Source organism: Oryctolagus cuniculus, chromosome 6 (genome assembly GCF_964237555.1).
Source record: "Oryctolagus cuniculus chromosome 6, mOryCun1.1, whole genome shotgun sequence".
NCBI classification, from domain to species: domain Eukaryota; kingdom Metazoa; phylum Chordata; class Mammalia; order Lagomorpha; family Leporidae; genus Oryctolagus; species Oryctolagus cuniculus.
Window position 1 is genome coordinate 154,721,183 of NC_091437.1, and position 16,079 is coordinate 154,737,261.

The 16,079-nt window shown below is 38.0% G+C and overlaps 1 pseudogene; it reads left to right on the forward strand.

Annotated features, from left to right (window-relative positions):
* The first annotated feature begins 3,984 nt into the window (after nucleotides 1–3,984).
* The window catches only part of LOC100353910 (olfactory receptor 7D4-like), a 49,593-nt pseudogene continuing 37,498 nt past the window's right edge, over nucleotides 3,985–16,079 (forward strand).

Genomic DNA, 16,079 nt, shown 5'->3' on the forward strand with positions numbered 1-16,079 from the left:
ACTTCAGTGAATATCAACCTTAGCCAGTTACTTTTCACATTAATATCAAATTTAAAAAAAATACACAAACACTCAAATGTACTATAACACACAGTACAATTTTTGGTGTGGAAGGGGTATGAAAATATTAAATATTATTGCTATTCTGTTTATAAAGTCACTTCAAAGTTCATAGTTTTCTATACTTTTTTGTAAATTTCTCAGGTAAATATATTTTAATGGTTTATTTCCCAATCCTTCATGCTCCAGGAATACTATATTAATTCCCATCACATTGATTACAAACACCCATCATTTTTACCTTTCCTGTTTGTACCACACTCTCCTAAAGGTTCAAATGGAACGCCACTCCATCATTACTTTCAGATTCCCTGGTCATTCAGATTCAAAGAACATCCCCATATGATCTCTTTCATTGGCTGTGTAGGCTTGGAAAATATCACCAGATTAGGTATCTTTAAAAAAATTATTTTGTCTCTGCATTGTCCACAGTCTCTTGACATTGTGGGGGTAAGGAAACTACTAAATAATCACATCAGTTATTCCTTCTCTCTTACTGGTTCCTACCAATTTGATAAATGAACCTGAGAAACCAGGTGAAAATTGAATACATTATTAATTCCATCATCAGCTAAATCTGGGCTGGTGAACATGGCCTGATTTGTTCTATTTCCCAGACTGATTTTTAAAAGTGTAATGGGCAACAAAGTTTGCATAAAGAAAGAGAGCTCAGAAATAATGCATTTAAAAAAAACCCATAATGTACATATTAACCCAAATGCACAGGACAGAATTGAATCCTTTCTGGAAATTTTTTGGTACAATAAACCAACATCTAATAAATGGGGTACAGTAAAGAGTAGAGATAGTGCCTGGGCATATTTTCTCCAACACTTGAAGAGAATGAAGATCATCCCTTGAAAATCAAGAAACAACTAGCTGGTTTTCCCCCAACCAATTCAAAGCCACCATGCTGGGGAGCCAGACTGCCCGTCTAGGGTTTCTCTGTTGGCTCCCTTTGCAGATAGATGCTTTGACCTGCCCCCATCATATAGCCTTTTTTTTTTTTTTGTAAGACTTATTTATTTATTTGAGAGTCAGAGTTACACAGAGAGAGGAGAGGTAGAGAGAGAGAGAGGGGTCTTCCATCCGCTGGTTCACTCCCCAATTGGCTGCAATGGCCGGAGCTGCGCCCTTCTGAAGCCAGGAGCAAGGAGCTTCCTCCAGGTCTTCCCATGTAGATGCTGGGGTCTAAGGACTTGGGCCATCTTCAACTGTTTTCCCAGGTCATAGCAGAGAGCTGGATTGAAGTGGAACATCCAGATCTTGAACCAGTGCCCATATGGGGTGCTGGCACTGCTGGCAGAGTGCCTGCTACACCACAGCATTGGCCCACATACATCCTTGAATGTATCACATTTTCTCCTTTTTATGTCTCTGAAATATGTCTCTCTGTTTTGGAAGACAAGAAATTGTCTTCTAGTATTTATTCATATCTTGAGTATTCGGTTCAGAATTGCTCAAAGCTGGTTCTACTTCCAATTTGATCTCTTAGTTGCTGCATTGTTATTTTCAGTAATGCATAACATACTGCCTTACTGTAGTCTTCACCTAAAATTTTTCTCCCCCAGAAGTGTTTGCACTTCTTGGGAACAGAGACTATGCCTTATTTATTATTCTCTATCATTTAGGTTTGATAGACCCAGTTGATAATGAATATGGTCAATTATCAATAAATGATTTTAATTTAAACTGGATCAGCCAATAATCTTAACTAATAATAAATAATTATACTTTAAACATTGAATAAGTCTGCTTAAACATTAGCTTCTCTGATCAGAGCGGCACTGAGGATTAAATAATGAGACCCAACAAGGAGCCGAATTTATGTAGATCAGGGTTAGAGGTGAAGGCAAAGACAAGAAGGATATGAATGAAAGAAGTAGAACACGTAGTCCTTTCTTTCAAGAAACTTACAATCTAATTTACTCATCAATTTTTACATGCAGGACACACAGCAGATAGTGCTTACCCTGTACCTGAATAACTTTATTCAGGTAATAAAAAGGTCTTCAGCATTAATCAATGCATCCTATCCACTGAATACTAAAAACAGCAAGCATAAGTCAAAGTTACAACTATCCCATTTACTGTCTTTGGTCCACTGCAATTAAGCTTCCTGCTGCGGGAGGCCAACATGATTGATCAGTTCTCTAATTTTTGTACTTTCTGAAAACCTAAGCTTCTGACCCTGTGGAACTGGGGGGAGAGATAGAAGTGGCATAGAGTTCTTCCATGATTAACATTGGTGTGAACCGGTGTGGCAGTCTTTGGACCTGGCTGACGCTTACAGCTGATTCTTTTTACTAGGGAACTAATGTATTATTGGAAATATCCCCTCTTTTACTGCTGTGCTCCACCTGCTGCCCCTTTGCTGGCACTGATACCTTTGGTTTGGCTGGTCACATATTTTCCATTTGGACTCAGTTTTCAGTAGACCACCTCCAGCTTTATCTTATAGATAACTGAAATGTAGCAGGACAAAGTCATGGTGATTAATACTTCTAGCGCTGAAGTCAAGCTTGGGCTCAAATGCAGGCTCACCACTTCAGTGGACCTTGGAATGTTGCTAAATCTCTCTAGGAACATGGTTATTCTTCTATTAAAAGTAGAATAATTACTGTACCTGTAATGGGATGATTGTAAAGATTAAAATAATGCACCTAAAACACATTGTCAGCATTCAGAAGTTCCCTATTATTACATGTTCTTCTTAAAATCACTGTTTCTAACAGAGATGATGAGGATATTCTATTAGAAATGGAAGAAATGAGCATCCTAGTGAACTTTGACTACTTTTTTTTCACTTCTTTAACTTTTTAATTGTAGAACTAGCTTTAATCCATTTTACCTCCTTGTTATTTTTGAGTTGGTAGTCCCCAGGGATGTCCATTCTGCTATGGAGGCAGAAGTGCAAGAGGCCAAATCTAATCAGAGGAATGCATTTAAAACATCTGCCTATGTCACAACTGCTAACATTCCACTGGAGAAAGTAGCCTTTTGGCTAAGCCTAGCAGCAATGGAATGGGGAAATATCTTCTAGCAACTCTGGTGGTAAGTGCTAGAAACTCATATGGCAGGAAGCTGAGATATATCATTTCATTACAGGGAGGTTATAAAGACTTGGAAGCAATAATATAATCTACCAAATACTTATCACACTGACTTTGGAGTACTCAGTAATTAATCACTTCTTTCTGTTTTTATTTACAGGGTAATATCTTACTTTTTTCAAATAAATGCCAAAGGTCATATATACCTTCCACATTAAGATAGAGACTAGTTAGGAGCAAATAGGGTCAAGGATGGTCCTATGAAATTGTAGAAAGTGTGGGTTGTCTTGTATGAACACATGCCTGTTACAGGGTGACAGAAGAAGCCAGAAACCATATGTTGAATGAATTATTACATTAAATGTGAAGGTAATAATTTCATTATGAACCATGGATCAAAGAGGGATATGTGGGAAGCATTAAACAAAATGGGGAAACTAAATGTCCAAAAAGAGAAAACCTGGGATGATTCTGGGACAAATAAAAGGAGTCAGGGACAAATGCCATCAAAAAAATTGAGGACATGTATAAAATAAAACATTACTTACTGAACAACTACTACATATCTGGCTCTGCTCTACATAGTTTACATAGACATTATCTCCAATATCTTCTCCAGTAAAATCAGATTTTTCTGTCAATCTCAAACATGAAAAAATGATATAAATTTAACTATTTTTATTTAACTTTTTTCCATATTCTAGAGGAAACTAAGTGAAAATATATCTCTGAACAACTAAATCTATTATTTGCATTCACTTTCTGCTTTGCACGATCTACTTCATTCACAAGTAGAATATCACTATTTTTAACAAAGGGCACAAGTTAATCATGAAGAAAAGAAAGAAAAACACAAAACAGAGCATGCACTATGGTTATGAATCGCTTCCTTCAGTTCTGTCTGCATTACAGGAAAGTGGAAAAGGCGCCCGGTCCCTGTCCCTCTCCTTCACTGAGAGGAAAACTCGAGCTAGGAGAAGATAAGTAATGTCCTAGAAGTCAGACTCTAAAGAGTTCACAGTTTTCATTACATCAAACTGTCAGCTTCTCTTTTTTTTTCTTTTTTTTTTTTAACTTTTATTTAATGAACATAAATTTCGAAAGTAGAGCTTATGGATTACAATGGCTTTCCCCTCCCATAACTTCCCTCCCACCCGCAACCCTCCCCTTTCCCACTCCCTCTCCAATTCCATTCACATCAAGATTCATTTCTCTTATATACAGAAGATCAGTTTAGTATATATTAAGCAAAGATTTCAACAGTTTGCACCCACATAGAAACACAAAGTGAAATATACTGTTTGAGTACTAGTTATAGCATTAAATCACAATGTACAGCACATTAAGGACAGAGATCCTACATGAGGAGTAAGTGCACAGTAACTCCTGTTGTTGACTTAACAAATTGACACTCTTGTTTATGGCCTCACTAATCTCCCTAGGCTCCAGTCATGAGTTACCAAGGCTATGGAAACCTTTTGAGTTCACCGACTCTGATCATATTTAGACAAGTTCATAGTCAAAGTGGAAGTTCTCTCCTCCCTTCAGAGAAAGGTACCTCCTTCTTTGATGGCCCCATTCTTTCTACTGGGATCTCACTCGCAGAGATCTTTCATTTAGGTCATTTTTTTTTTTCCCCAGAGTGTCTTGGCTTTCCATGCCTGAAATACTCTCATGGGCTTTTCAGCCAGATCCGAATGCCCTAAGGGCTGATTCTGAGGCCAGAGTGCTGTTTAGGATATCCGTCATTCTATGAGTCTGCTGTGTATCCTGCTTCCCATGTTGGATCGTTCTCTCCCTTTTTTGTTCTATCAGTTAGTATTTTCAGACACTAGTCTTGTTCATGTGATCCTTTTGATTCTTAGTCCTATCATTATGATCAATTGTGAACAGAAATTTATCACTTGGACTAGTGAGATGGCATTGGTACATGCCTCCTTGTTGGGATTGAATTGGAATCCCCTGGAATGTTTCTAACTCTGCCGTTTGGGGCAAGTCACCTTGAGCATGTCCCTCTCTTATTCCCACTGTTATATTTAACAGGGATCACTTTTCAGTTAAGTTTCAACACTTAAGAATAACTGTGTATTAATCACAGTATTAAACCAATAGTATTAAGTAGAACAGACAAAAAAATACTAAGAGGGATAATGTATTAAGTTATTCATCAATAGTCAGGGCAAGGGCTGATCAAGTCACCATTTCTCATAGTGTCCATTTCACTTTAACAGGTTTCCTTTTTGGTGCTCAGTTAGTTGTCACTGATCAGGGCGAACATATGATATTTGTCCCTTTGGGACTGGCTTATTTCACTCAGCATAATGTTTTCCAGATTCCTCCATTTTGTTGCAAATGACCGGATTTCATTGTTTTTGACTGCTGTATAGTATTCTATAGAGCACATATCCCATAATTTCTTTATACAGTCTACTGTTGATGGGCATTTAGGTTGATTCCAGGTCTTGGCTATTGTGAATTGTGCTGCAATAAACAGTAAGGTGCAGACAGCTTTTTTGTTGGCCAGTTTAATTTCCTTTGGGTGAATTCCAAGGAGTGGGATGGCTGGGTTGAATGGTAGGATTATATTCAGGTTTCTGAGGAATCTCCAGACTGACTTCCATAGTGGCTTAACCAGTTTGCATTCCCACCAACAGTGGGTTAGTGTCCCTTTTTCCCCACATCCTCGCCAGCATCTGTTGTTGGTAGATTTCTGAATGTGAGCCATTCTAACCGGGGTGAGGTGAAACCTCATTGTGGTTTTGATTTGCATTTCCCTGATTGCTAGTGATCTTGAACATCTTTTCATGTGCCTGTTGGTCATTTGGATTTCCTCTTTTGAAAAATGTCTATTGAGGTCCTTGGCCCATCTCTTAAGTGGGTTGTTTGTCTTGTTGTTTTGGAGTTTCTTGATCTCTTTGTAGATTCTGGTTAATAATCCTTTATCTGTAGCATAGTTTACAAATATTTTTTCCCATTCTGTCAGTTGCCTCTTCACTCTTCTGACTGTTTCTTTTGAAGTACAGAAACTTTTCAATTTTATGTAATTCCAATAGTTAATTTTGGCTTTGACTGCCTGTGCCTCCAGGGTCTTTTCCAGGAAGTCTTTGCCAGTCCCAATATCTTGCAGGGTTTCTCCAATGTTCTCTAATAATTTGATAGTGTCGGGTCATAGATTTAGATCTTTAATCCATGCTTGTGGTGGAATGAGAAGGCCATGCCAAGGTGGCCACTGGCAAGCGAGTGTCAGGTACTCAGGAATGGCTTTGAAACCCACCGGGCAATGGAGCCTGCCTGGCAACAGGCTGTGATTGGTTGGGGCATAGACCACCCCTTGACCAGATTGGCTGGTCTTGACTATATAAGATGTGGTTCCAACTGTAATAAATGAGTCTGTGGGCTGCTCGCCTCAAGCCTGCTTTCACCCAACTCCCGGGGTCTGTGTGGTGACTCGGCGCCTCTTGCCCCCACCATGCTGCTGCTCTCAGAAACGAATCCACTGCAACATTGTTGAGAAATCAACAGCAACATCATGTTGAGTGAATTTTTGTGTAAGGTGTGAGGTAGGGCTCTTGTTTCATGTTTCAGTACAGGGAAATCCAGTTTTCCCAGCACCATTTATTGAATAGACTGTCCTTGCTCCAGGAAATGGTTTTAGATCCTTGATCGAATGTAAGTTGGCTGTAGATGTTTGGGTTGATTTCTGGTGTTTCTATTCTGTTCCATTGGTCTATCCATCTGTTTCTGTACAAGTACCATGCTGTTTTGATTACCACTGCCCTGCAGTATCCTGAAATCTGGTATTGTGATGCCTCCGGCTTTGTTTTTGTTGTACAAGATTGCTTTAGCTATTTCAGGTCTCCTGCATCTCCATATGAATTTCAGCATCCTTTTTTCTAGATCTGAGAAGAATGTCTTTGGTATCTTGATTGGTATCGCATTGAATCTATAAATAGCTTTTGGGAGAATGGACATTTTGATGATGTTGATTCTTCCATTCCATGAGCATGGAAGACTTTTCTGTTTTTTGGTATCCTCTTCTATTTCTTTCTTTAAGGTTTTGTAATTGTCATCGTAGAGATCTTTAACGTCCTTGGTTAAGCTTATTCCAAGGTAATTCATTGTTTTTGTAGCTATAGTGAATTGATCTTAGCAGTTCTTTCTCAGCCGTGGCATTGCCTGTGTATACAAAGGCTGTTGATTTTTGTGCATTGATTTTATATCCTGCTACTTTGCCAAACTCTTCTATGAGTCTCTTAGTAGAGTTCTTTGGATCCCCTAAATAAAGAATCATATCGTCTGCAAAGAGGGATAGTTTGACTTCTTCCTTCCCAATGTGTATTCCTTTAATTTCTTTTTCTTGCCTGATGGCTCTTGCTAAAACTTCCAGAACTATGTTGAATAGCAGTGGTGAGAGTGGGCATCCCTGTCTGGTACCAGATCTCAGTGGAAATGCTTCCAACTTTTCCCCATTCAATAGGATGCTGGCCGTGGGTTTTTCATAAATTGCTTTGATTGTATTGAGAAATGTTCCTTCTATACCCAGTTTGCTTAGAGTTTTCATCATGAAAAGGTGTTGAATTTTATCGAATGCTTTCTCTGCATCTATTGAGATAATCATATGGTTTTTCTTCTGCAGTCTGTTAATGTGGTGTATCACATTGATTGATTTGCAAACATTGAACCATCTCTGCATACCAGGGATAAATCCTACTAATACTGTTTCAATTTCTGTCTCAGTTATGGGTCTATTTAGGTTTTCTATGTCTTCCTGGTTCAATTTAAGTAGATTGCATGTGTCCAGGAATCTATCCATTTCTGATCGATTTCCCTGTTGCTGGTATACAACTCTTTGTAGTAATTTCTGATGATTCGTTTTATTTCTGTGGTGTCTGTTGTTACATTTCCTTTTTCATCTCTGATTTTATTGATTTGGTACTTTTCTTTTTTTAGTTAGTTGAGCCAATGGTGTGTCAATTTTATTCATTTTTTCAAAAAACCAGCTCTTTGCTTGGCTGATTTTTTGTAATTTTTTTTGGATTCAATCCTGTTGATTTCTTCTCTGATTTTAATTATTTCTCTTCTCCTACTAGATTTGGGTCTGGTTTGCTGCAGTTTTTATAGATCCTTGAGATGTGATGAAAGCTCATTTATTTGGTGCCTTTCCAATTTCTTGATGTAGGCATCTATTGCTATAAACTTTCCTCTCAACACTGCTTTTGCCATATCCCATAAGTTTTGATATGTTGTGTTGTTATCCTCATTTACTTCCAGAAAGTTTTTGATTTCTCTTTTGATTTCTTGAATGACCCATTGTTGATTCAGGAGCATGTTGTTCCGTCTCTTTGTGTTTTCATACTCTCTAGGGATTCCTGAGTTGCTAATTTCCACCTTCATTCCACTGTGGTCTGAGAAGCTGCATGGTATGATTCTAATTCTTTTGAATTTGCTGAGACTTGCTTTATGGCCTAGTATGTGCTTAATCCTAGAGAAGGTTCCATGCACTGCTTAGAAGAATGTAAAATCTTTAGATGTAGGATTGAAAGTTCTGTAGATATCTGTTAGATCCATTTGGGCAATAGTGTCAATTAAATCTGCTGTTTCCTTGTTGATCTTCTGTCCAGATGATCTGTCTATTTCTGAGAGTAGAGTATTGAAGTCCTCCAGTACTATTGTATTGGAATATAAGTCTCCCTTTAAGTCCCTTAACATATCTTTTAAATAAACTGGTGCCCTGTAATTAGGTGCATATACACTTATAATATTTACATCTTCCTGTTGAATTGAACCCTTAATCATTATATAGTGTCCCTCTTTGTCTCTCTTAACAGTTTTTGTGTTAAAGTTTATTTTGTCTGACATTAATATGGCTACACCTGCTTTTTTTGGTTTCTGTTGGCATGGAACATTTTTTTCCAACCTTTCACTTTAAGTCGGCATGCATCTATGTTGGAAAGATGTGTTTCTTATAGGCAGCAAATTTATGGGTTTTGTTCCTTAATCCATTCAGCCAGTCTGTGCCTTTTAACTGTAGAGTTAAGTCCATTAACGTTCAATGTGACTATTGATAAGTAGTAACTTTGCCCTGCCATTTTCCCGGAAATATTTTCTAGTATATGCTTTGAGCTTCCTATGATCTTTTACTGGTAGGTTTTCTTCCTTTACCTTCTTTCATACTGATGGCCATGTTTCTGTGTTTCTGAATTTAACACATCTTTCAGCATCTTTTGCAGGGCCGGACGAGTGGTGACAAATTCTTTCAATTTCTGTTTGCTATGAAAGGTCTTTATTTCACCTTCATTCACAAATGAGGGCTTTGCAGTATATAATATTCTGGGCTGGCAGTTTGTCTCTCTTAGCACATGGGCTATGTCTTGCCATTCCCTCCTAGCCTGTAGGGTTTCTGATGAGAAGTCTGCTGTGAGTCTAATTGGAGATCCTCTGAGAGTAATCTGACGTTTCTCTCTTGCACATTTTAGAATTTTTTCTTTATGTTTCACTGTGGTGAGTTTAATTGCAACGTGTTGTGGTGAGGATCTCTTTTGGTCATGTTTACTAGGGGTTCTATGAGCTTCCTGTACTAGGATGTCTCTGTCCTTCTCCAAACCCAGAAAGTTCCCTGCTAGTATCTCACTAAAATGGCCTTCTAATCCTTTCTCTCTCTCCATGCCTTCAGAAACTCCTAGAACTCGAATGCTGGTTTTTTTTTAATAGTATCCTGTAGATTCCCAACAATATTTTTTAGATTTCTAATTCCCTCTTCTTTTCTCTGGTTTGACTGCATGCTTTCCTGTGCTCTGTCTTCTAAGTCTGATATTCTCTCTTCTATTTCACTGACTCTGTTTGTAAGACTCTCTAATGTGTTTGTCATTTGATCTATGGAATTCTTCATTTCATTTTGATTTCTCTTCACTATCACACTTTCCTGTTCTACTAGTTTCTGTGTTTCATTTTGGTTCCTCCTTATGATTTCCTTTTCATGAGAGAGATTTTCTATCCTGTCCAGTAAGGATTTCTGTAGTTCAAGAATTTGCTTTTGAAAACTTCTAAATGTTCTCATTATAAATTTTTTGAAATCCGTATCTTGCATTTCTTATATCTCATCATCTTCATAATCTTGACTTGGGGTGTTTTGTTCATTTGGGGGCATCATAATGTGTTCATTAATCTTGTTCCTTCAGTTTCTGTGTTTGTTGCTTGGCATTTTAGAGGAATTCTTTGAATTCTTCTTCCCTTACTGTGGTTGGTTTTTTTTTTTTTTTTTCTTGTTATACTATGACTGTGTAAGTGTACTATCTGCCTTTGGAGGAGCCTTCAAGGCTTGAGATGTGTGTAGCCAGAGAGCTTTGCTTAGTTCTTCAGGGTTAAGGGTGTGCCAAAGGTGACACACTCAGGTTAGGCATGGTAGATCTCTCTTTTATTTATTTATTTTTTTCAAGAGGGAAGTAATACTGCACAGCTGAGCAGAATTGATGGTAGTTAGCTTCCAATCTCTGATTTCTGTGTGTATAGCATTCGTCTGCTTTTTTTTTTTCCACAGACCACCCAAAGAATCTGTCCTGCCCTCACTGTGCATTAAATTTCTCCTGCAGTCTCCCACTGGGTTGCCAAGGTTACCAAATTGTAGCATCTCTGGAGAGTACTTAGGTGACCTCTGTGATTTCTCTCACCCACCATCTCTTCCCCACCCCCCCACCCCCACCTCAGTTCATTAGCTCTACCCTTTCACTAAATCCTAACCTCCTGGTATTTCACACACACCCCCAGAGTCAGGTTTTTCTGTTTGACTGAGTTCGCACTCAGCTCTGAGTTTGCGCACAGCCCTGGGGTTGTGCACAGCTCTGACATCACGCACAGCCCTGAGGACGCGCACCTTTTACGTATATCCAGAATGGCACCTGCTCTTTGTCTCTTGCTCGCCTTTGCAAGTTGGGCGGAGAGAGAAACTCGTCCGTACTGGTCCCCCCCTCCTTTCTTTTTTCTTCTCTCCTGAAGTTAGTCTGGTGAACTTTCCCCAGCGGGGCTTCTAGCCTAGTTCCCTCTAGGCTCTGTCTGCCATTTCCCCTGCCAATGTCTCGGGTTACTGAGCTCACCTCCCCTTCCAGTGCAGATGTGTAGACTCGGAGCCGTGGGCGTCCTTGCTCTCCCTGCAGGCCGTCTGTGTCACCTCCACTAGATCCGGAAGAGTTTCCTCTACATTTTTCCCCTGAGCCTTTCCCTGTAATTACTGTAATTCCTCTTTTATCAACCTATCTTTTCCCGGACTATCAGTGTGCATCCTCACTATTCCACCATCTTGACCCACCCAGCTTCTCTTACAATAAAATATTTTGCCAGTTGACTGCATGAAGAGTCCTAGTGGTTCTTGTGTATTGACAGATGCCAAACAAAATTGGTCAACAAAGCATTCCCTCCAGTTTATAATGTGCTAGGAAAGGCTCCACTTGTCTGCGAAGTTCCCTGAGAAGTAGAGGATACTAAGATCAAAACCTAAGCCAGTTTTCTCACTGCTGCCCTCCAATGTGCATCTCAGGTCTTGAGCATCATTGTTCAATAATTTTAATAGTTGGTATTAAATAAACTCAGAGTTTTCTTTAACAGTAGATATTTCATGATTAGAATTGCATTCATACTTGGGCTGAATCAAGGATTTACTGGCGTTCAAGAAAAAGGTGTTAGAGTCCAATAATGAGTTTTAGAATTACATTTCTATTTATTTTCTATAAATTTCCGGAATATTTAATTCATCTTTAGAGGCATGGGCTTTTTGTTTATTTGTTGGGAAGCTAAATAATTTAGTGAAGGTAGACACTTTTAATGGATTATTTATTCTGGTACTAAATGGAATGCTGAGAACTAAAACAGCTAAAAACTCATTTTTGAAGTGTGTAGATATTGGGTGAATTGATTCATGATTAATTCTTTCCATAACTGAGAAATCTGTAAAAGTCCTCTTGTGCAATAGTGAATTCATTTTTCTTGATAAGTGCATTTTGATTTGAAGCCTATTGAGACAGTTTGTTATAGTGTACAAGTTTTGTATGGCTTTGGGACCAGGCAATTCTATATGAAAATTCCAGGTCCAGTTCCTGGTATCTTTTCATAAAACACTTGAAAATATCTGAGTTTGAGTTTTTTAAAATGAGAATGAGAATATTTAATTCATAAGGCTATTGTGAGGATTACATTAGAAGGACTGTGTAAAACACCTTGCAGTATAACTGGGAAAGAATTTCAAGGCAGGAGGATTGAGAGGTGATGGCCTTTGGGGAGTCCTGGAAATCACAACCTCCTGATATACATATTTATCTCTTACACGGATGGATTCCCCACATTGGAGCTATTTTGGGGATGAAATGAAGCTGTCCTTAAGTTTATATTTGACTGATGTTTTTGTGTGTTGCAGGTGTTAATTCATGTTCTTTTTTCCCCCATTGATCTGTCTCCTGGAAGGTACAAAAAGTACAGGACAGATTAGCAATTTGTGACCTCATTATCAGTTTGAGTTCCAGTAGCATTCTTATGCCAGCCCTGGAACATCTTATTTCATCAGTTTAAATGGTATTAAGATTAGATGCATGTACACTAAGATGTGTTAGTAGGACAAGGTAAAATGACAGTTGTGGTGGACACGTTGATGCCCTGCCCAGATTCTCTTTCAGGACTTCAGTGTTCATTTCTCTAACTGCCAGAGTTGAGTGGAGATGGCTCACAATGAGTCTCTTTCTGGGAATTGCTTTCTGCTGAAGGAATTCGCATTACTTAAAGTTAAGGCTACATCTAGTGACTGTTTAGCTGTGGTTACAAACACTTCCATTCTTTCTTCAACAGAGGGACATAATTGTGTCATGCAGATTCATTAACACTGATATTTATGTCATGTTTTGTTCACTTTCCTGTAATGATTCACTACAATCTTGTAATGATACATGGATGCCCCATAAAATCTTTAAAAAAGAGACTATCACCTGAGAGCAGAGACAGTGTGAGCTCAAAGGACATGTCTGGAAGGTCCTAGGATCACGAGTTGTCCAGACAGAAAAATTGATTGCAGCCGGAGGGGTACCCAGACCTCTATATCAGGAATATCAGGAACTTAAATCCATTCTTATGCATAAATTCTTCAGGTCAAGTATAATTCTCTTGCATGCCATCTTTCAGCAGTGTTCTTTCAAAGTCCTTTACCTAACAGCTTATATATATATATATATATATATATATATATATATAACATATGTTAGATATATATCTATCTAGATATATATGTAATATATATTTCGGGTTTTTAAGATTTTTATTTTATTTATTTGAAAGTGTTATACAGAGAGAGAAGGAGAGGCAGAGAGAGAGAGAAAGGTCCTCCATCACTGGTTCACTTCCCAATTGTCAGCAATGGCCTGAGCTGCGTCAATCCAAAGCCAGGAGCCAGGAGCTTCTTCTAGGTCTCCCATGGGGGTTCAAGGATTTGAGCCATCTTCTACTGTTTTCCCAGGCCATAATAGAGAGCTGGATCAGAAGTGGAGCACCTGGGACTCGAACCAGCACCCATATGGGATGCCTGCATTGCAGGTGGTGGCTTTACCTGCTACACCACAGTGCTGGCCCCTATATCTTAAAAACTCTTCTCTTGAGTCACTTCTTCCAGGGAGTCTTTCATGACTGCATTAATTTCTACAGCTTTATGGTGTTTTAGAGATGTAGTCATTTGTTTTATTTCACTATAATATCAGTCCTAATAGAAGTGAGTTCTTATATTTAGATAGGTTTATCACCCAAATCTATTGCTGACACTATACAGTAAACACTCATTCAGTATGTGTTAAATTAAACCTAAAATGCTTTTTAAAGGGCCACATGCATAAATAGACCTAGATATGTTGAAAATATATTATTTCTGGCTTTACCAAAAAACAAGTAGTTGATATTTGTTTGTAACTCACTGTAATTCTAGTTTCCATTCCAAGAGTGTAATTTAGGCAGATGAGACATAGGGTAGTAGACAGAATAAGAAAATTTTCCCCAGTGAGAAATACCCAAGGACACCAGTCTTAGTTGAGTGGCTATCACCTACAGAATTCCATAGCAAAGCACAGAATCCAAGACCCTTCTGAAAATTGTTACATCAAATCATGAGCCAATATAAGCTCAAAACTCTCTTTTTACTTATATATTACATAAGGAAAATCACCATTTTTTTCCACTGGAACATTCATTTATTCAATTCTTTAAAACATTTACATTTTGTATGTCTAAACACTCTCCGGTCATTTGGCATATTATTCATTTCAATTATGCTGTATTTTAAAAGTCTGGCCTTGGTTATACAGCTCAGGCCTTTCATCACAAGTCTCTCCCTGTGAGACTGGGTACTTTTAAATAATCTTATTAGGGAAAAGAATAGATTGAGTGGTTTGAATTACAATTTCCCAGCAGATTTCTAGTTCAAATAAAACGTCTTTGGCTTTAATGTGGTTCTTTTTGTGCCATGGCAGGAAATAAGAAAGGACACATTTCTAGAGCTAAATATGGTAGGTACAAAACCACAACATTTTGGAGAAACATACCAGTGCAACTGATTTATTCTTCAGATCAATAGACTAAAGTTAAAGCAATGAAGTAATTACTCCAAGGTCATATACACTGTTGATAGCAGAAATATGATTAGACCGTACATGTTATTATTTTATTTTAAAGAAGCTACTAGAATTAAGTAGAAACTTCAAGTTTTTTCCAAGGTCAGAAAATATTGATTCAAATTCTGTTTCTGCTGGGATATGGTATTATCATAACTTGGCAAACTCAGTTTCTCATCTACAAAGTGGAGTTGTCATATATATTTCAAGGAGCATCCTGAAGTCTCAATAAGAATTTGGTGACTAATATGAGTGTCCTTTTGCTAAAATCCAATTGTGAGACATTTTATATGTGAAGACAGTAAGAGAGATGTGAAATGTTTAAGTCACCAGATACAATTCCAGCCCTCCCCCCAGTAGCTGTTGCAAAACAGAAACCTCAAGGATTATTGGCTCTTAGAGGCTTTACTATCCAAATTTGCCTCATGAGGAAACAAATCTTGAGTTTCTCGCAAGTGCAAAGTCAATATATAGCTACATACATTCTGTCAAGCTGTGAAGTCATTTACTCATAAGCCAAGATAACTCTGAACAATGAGAATTGTTATTTGCAAGATGTTCCTAAACCCAATGTCAAGCTGTTTTTGTATCTGCCTAGGAGGTTCATAAAAATGCTACTTTCTTAAAGTAAATCCAAAAGTCTGTGAATGATTTTTATTGATTTAGTGCAGGAGTGTGTGGCTTGGGGCAGATCATGAAACACTGACTCCATTCTTGGATGCTTTTCACAATCCCATCGCCCTTAGGCCAACCAAAATTGCCTGATTGGCTGCTGACTGCACAAATGGGGGAAATCTAACCACTTAACTATTTCACGAAGAAGAAACCTGTTTCTGTTTTATATATATTCTTATTTGAGAATTCAGTGCCAACTGTGTTCCTCCACTAGTGAATCAGTCATCTATTTTATGTCATGATACTCTAAATATAGTTCAGGTAGAATCTTCTGGGAAAGTAAGGGAAATAATTTGTTTTGAGAAACAAATGCGAGGGAGAAAGAGAAAGAGAGAGAAGAAAGAATTCCTTTTTGTTGAACTAAATTTCAACAGTCTCAAGTTTACCAACACATAGTCATTGAATTATTTTGTTTTTTATTTGTTTCTTGAGGGATACAATATATACATATTTTGTACCAGTCTTAACAGTATGTATTGATGACATTCTAGTTAAGTCTAAAGTTACATAACCACTTTTAAATTCAAACAAAAGATTTCCTGAACTGACGAGGCTCTTTCCCTCATGTATTTCAGTCACCCCCACCATATACATATACACAAACATTTGCATACACACACACACACACACACACACACACACTCCTATAGCCAGGTAACTG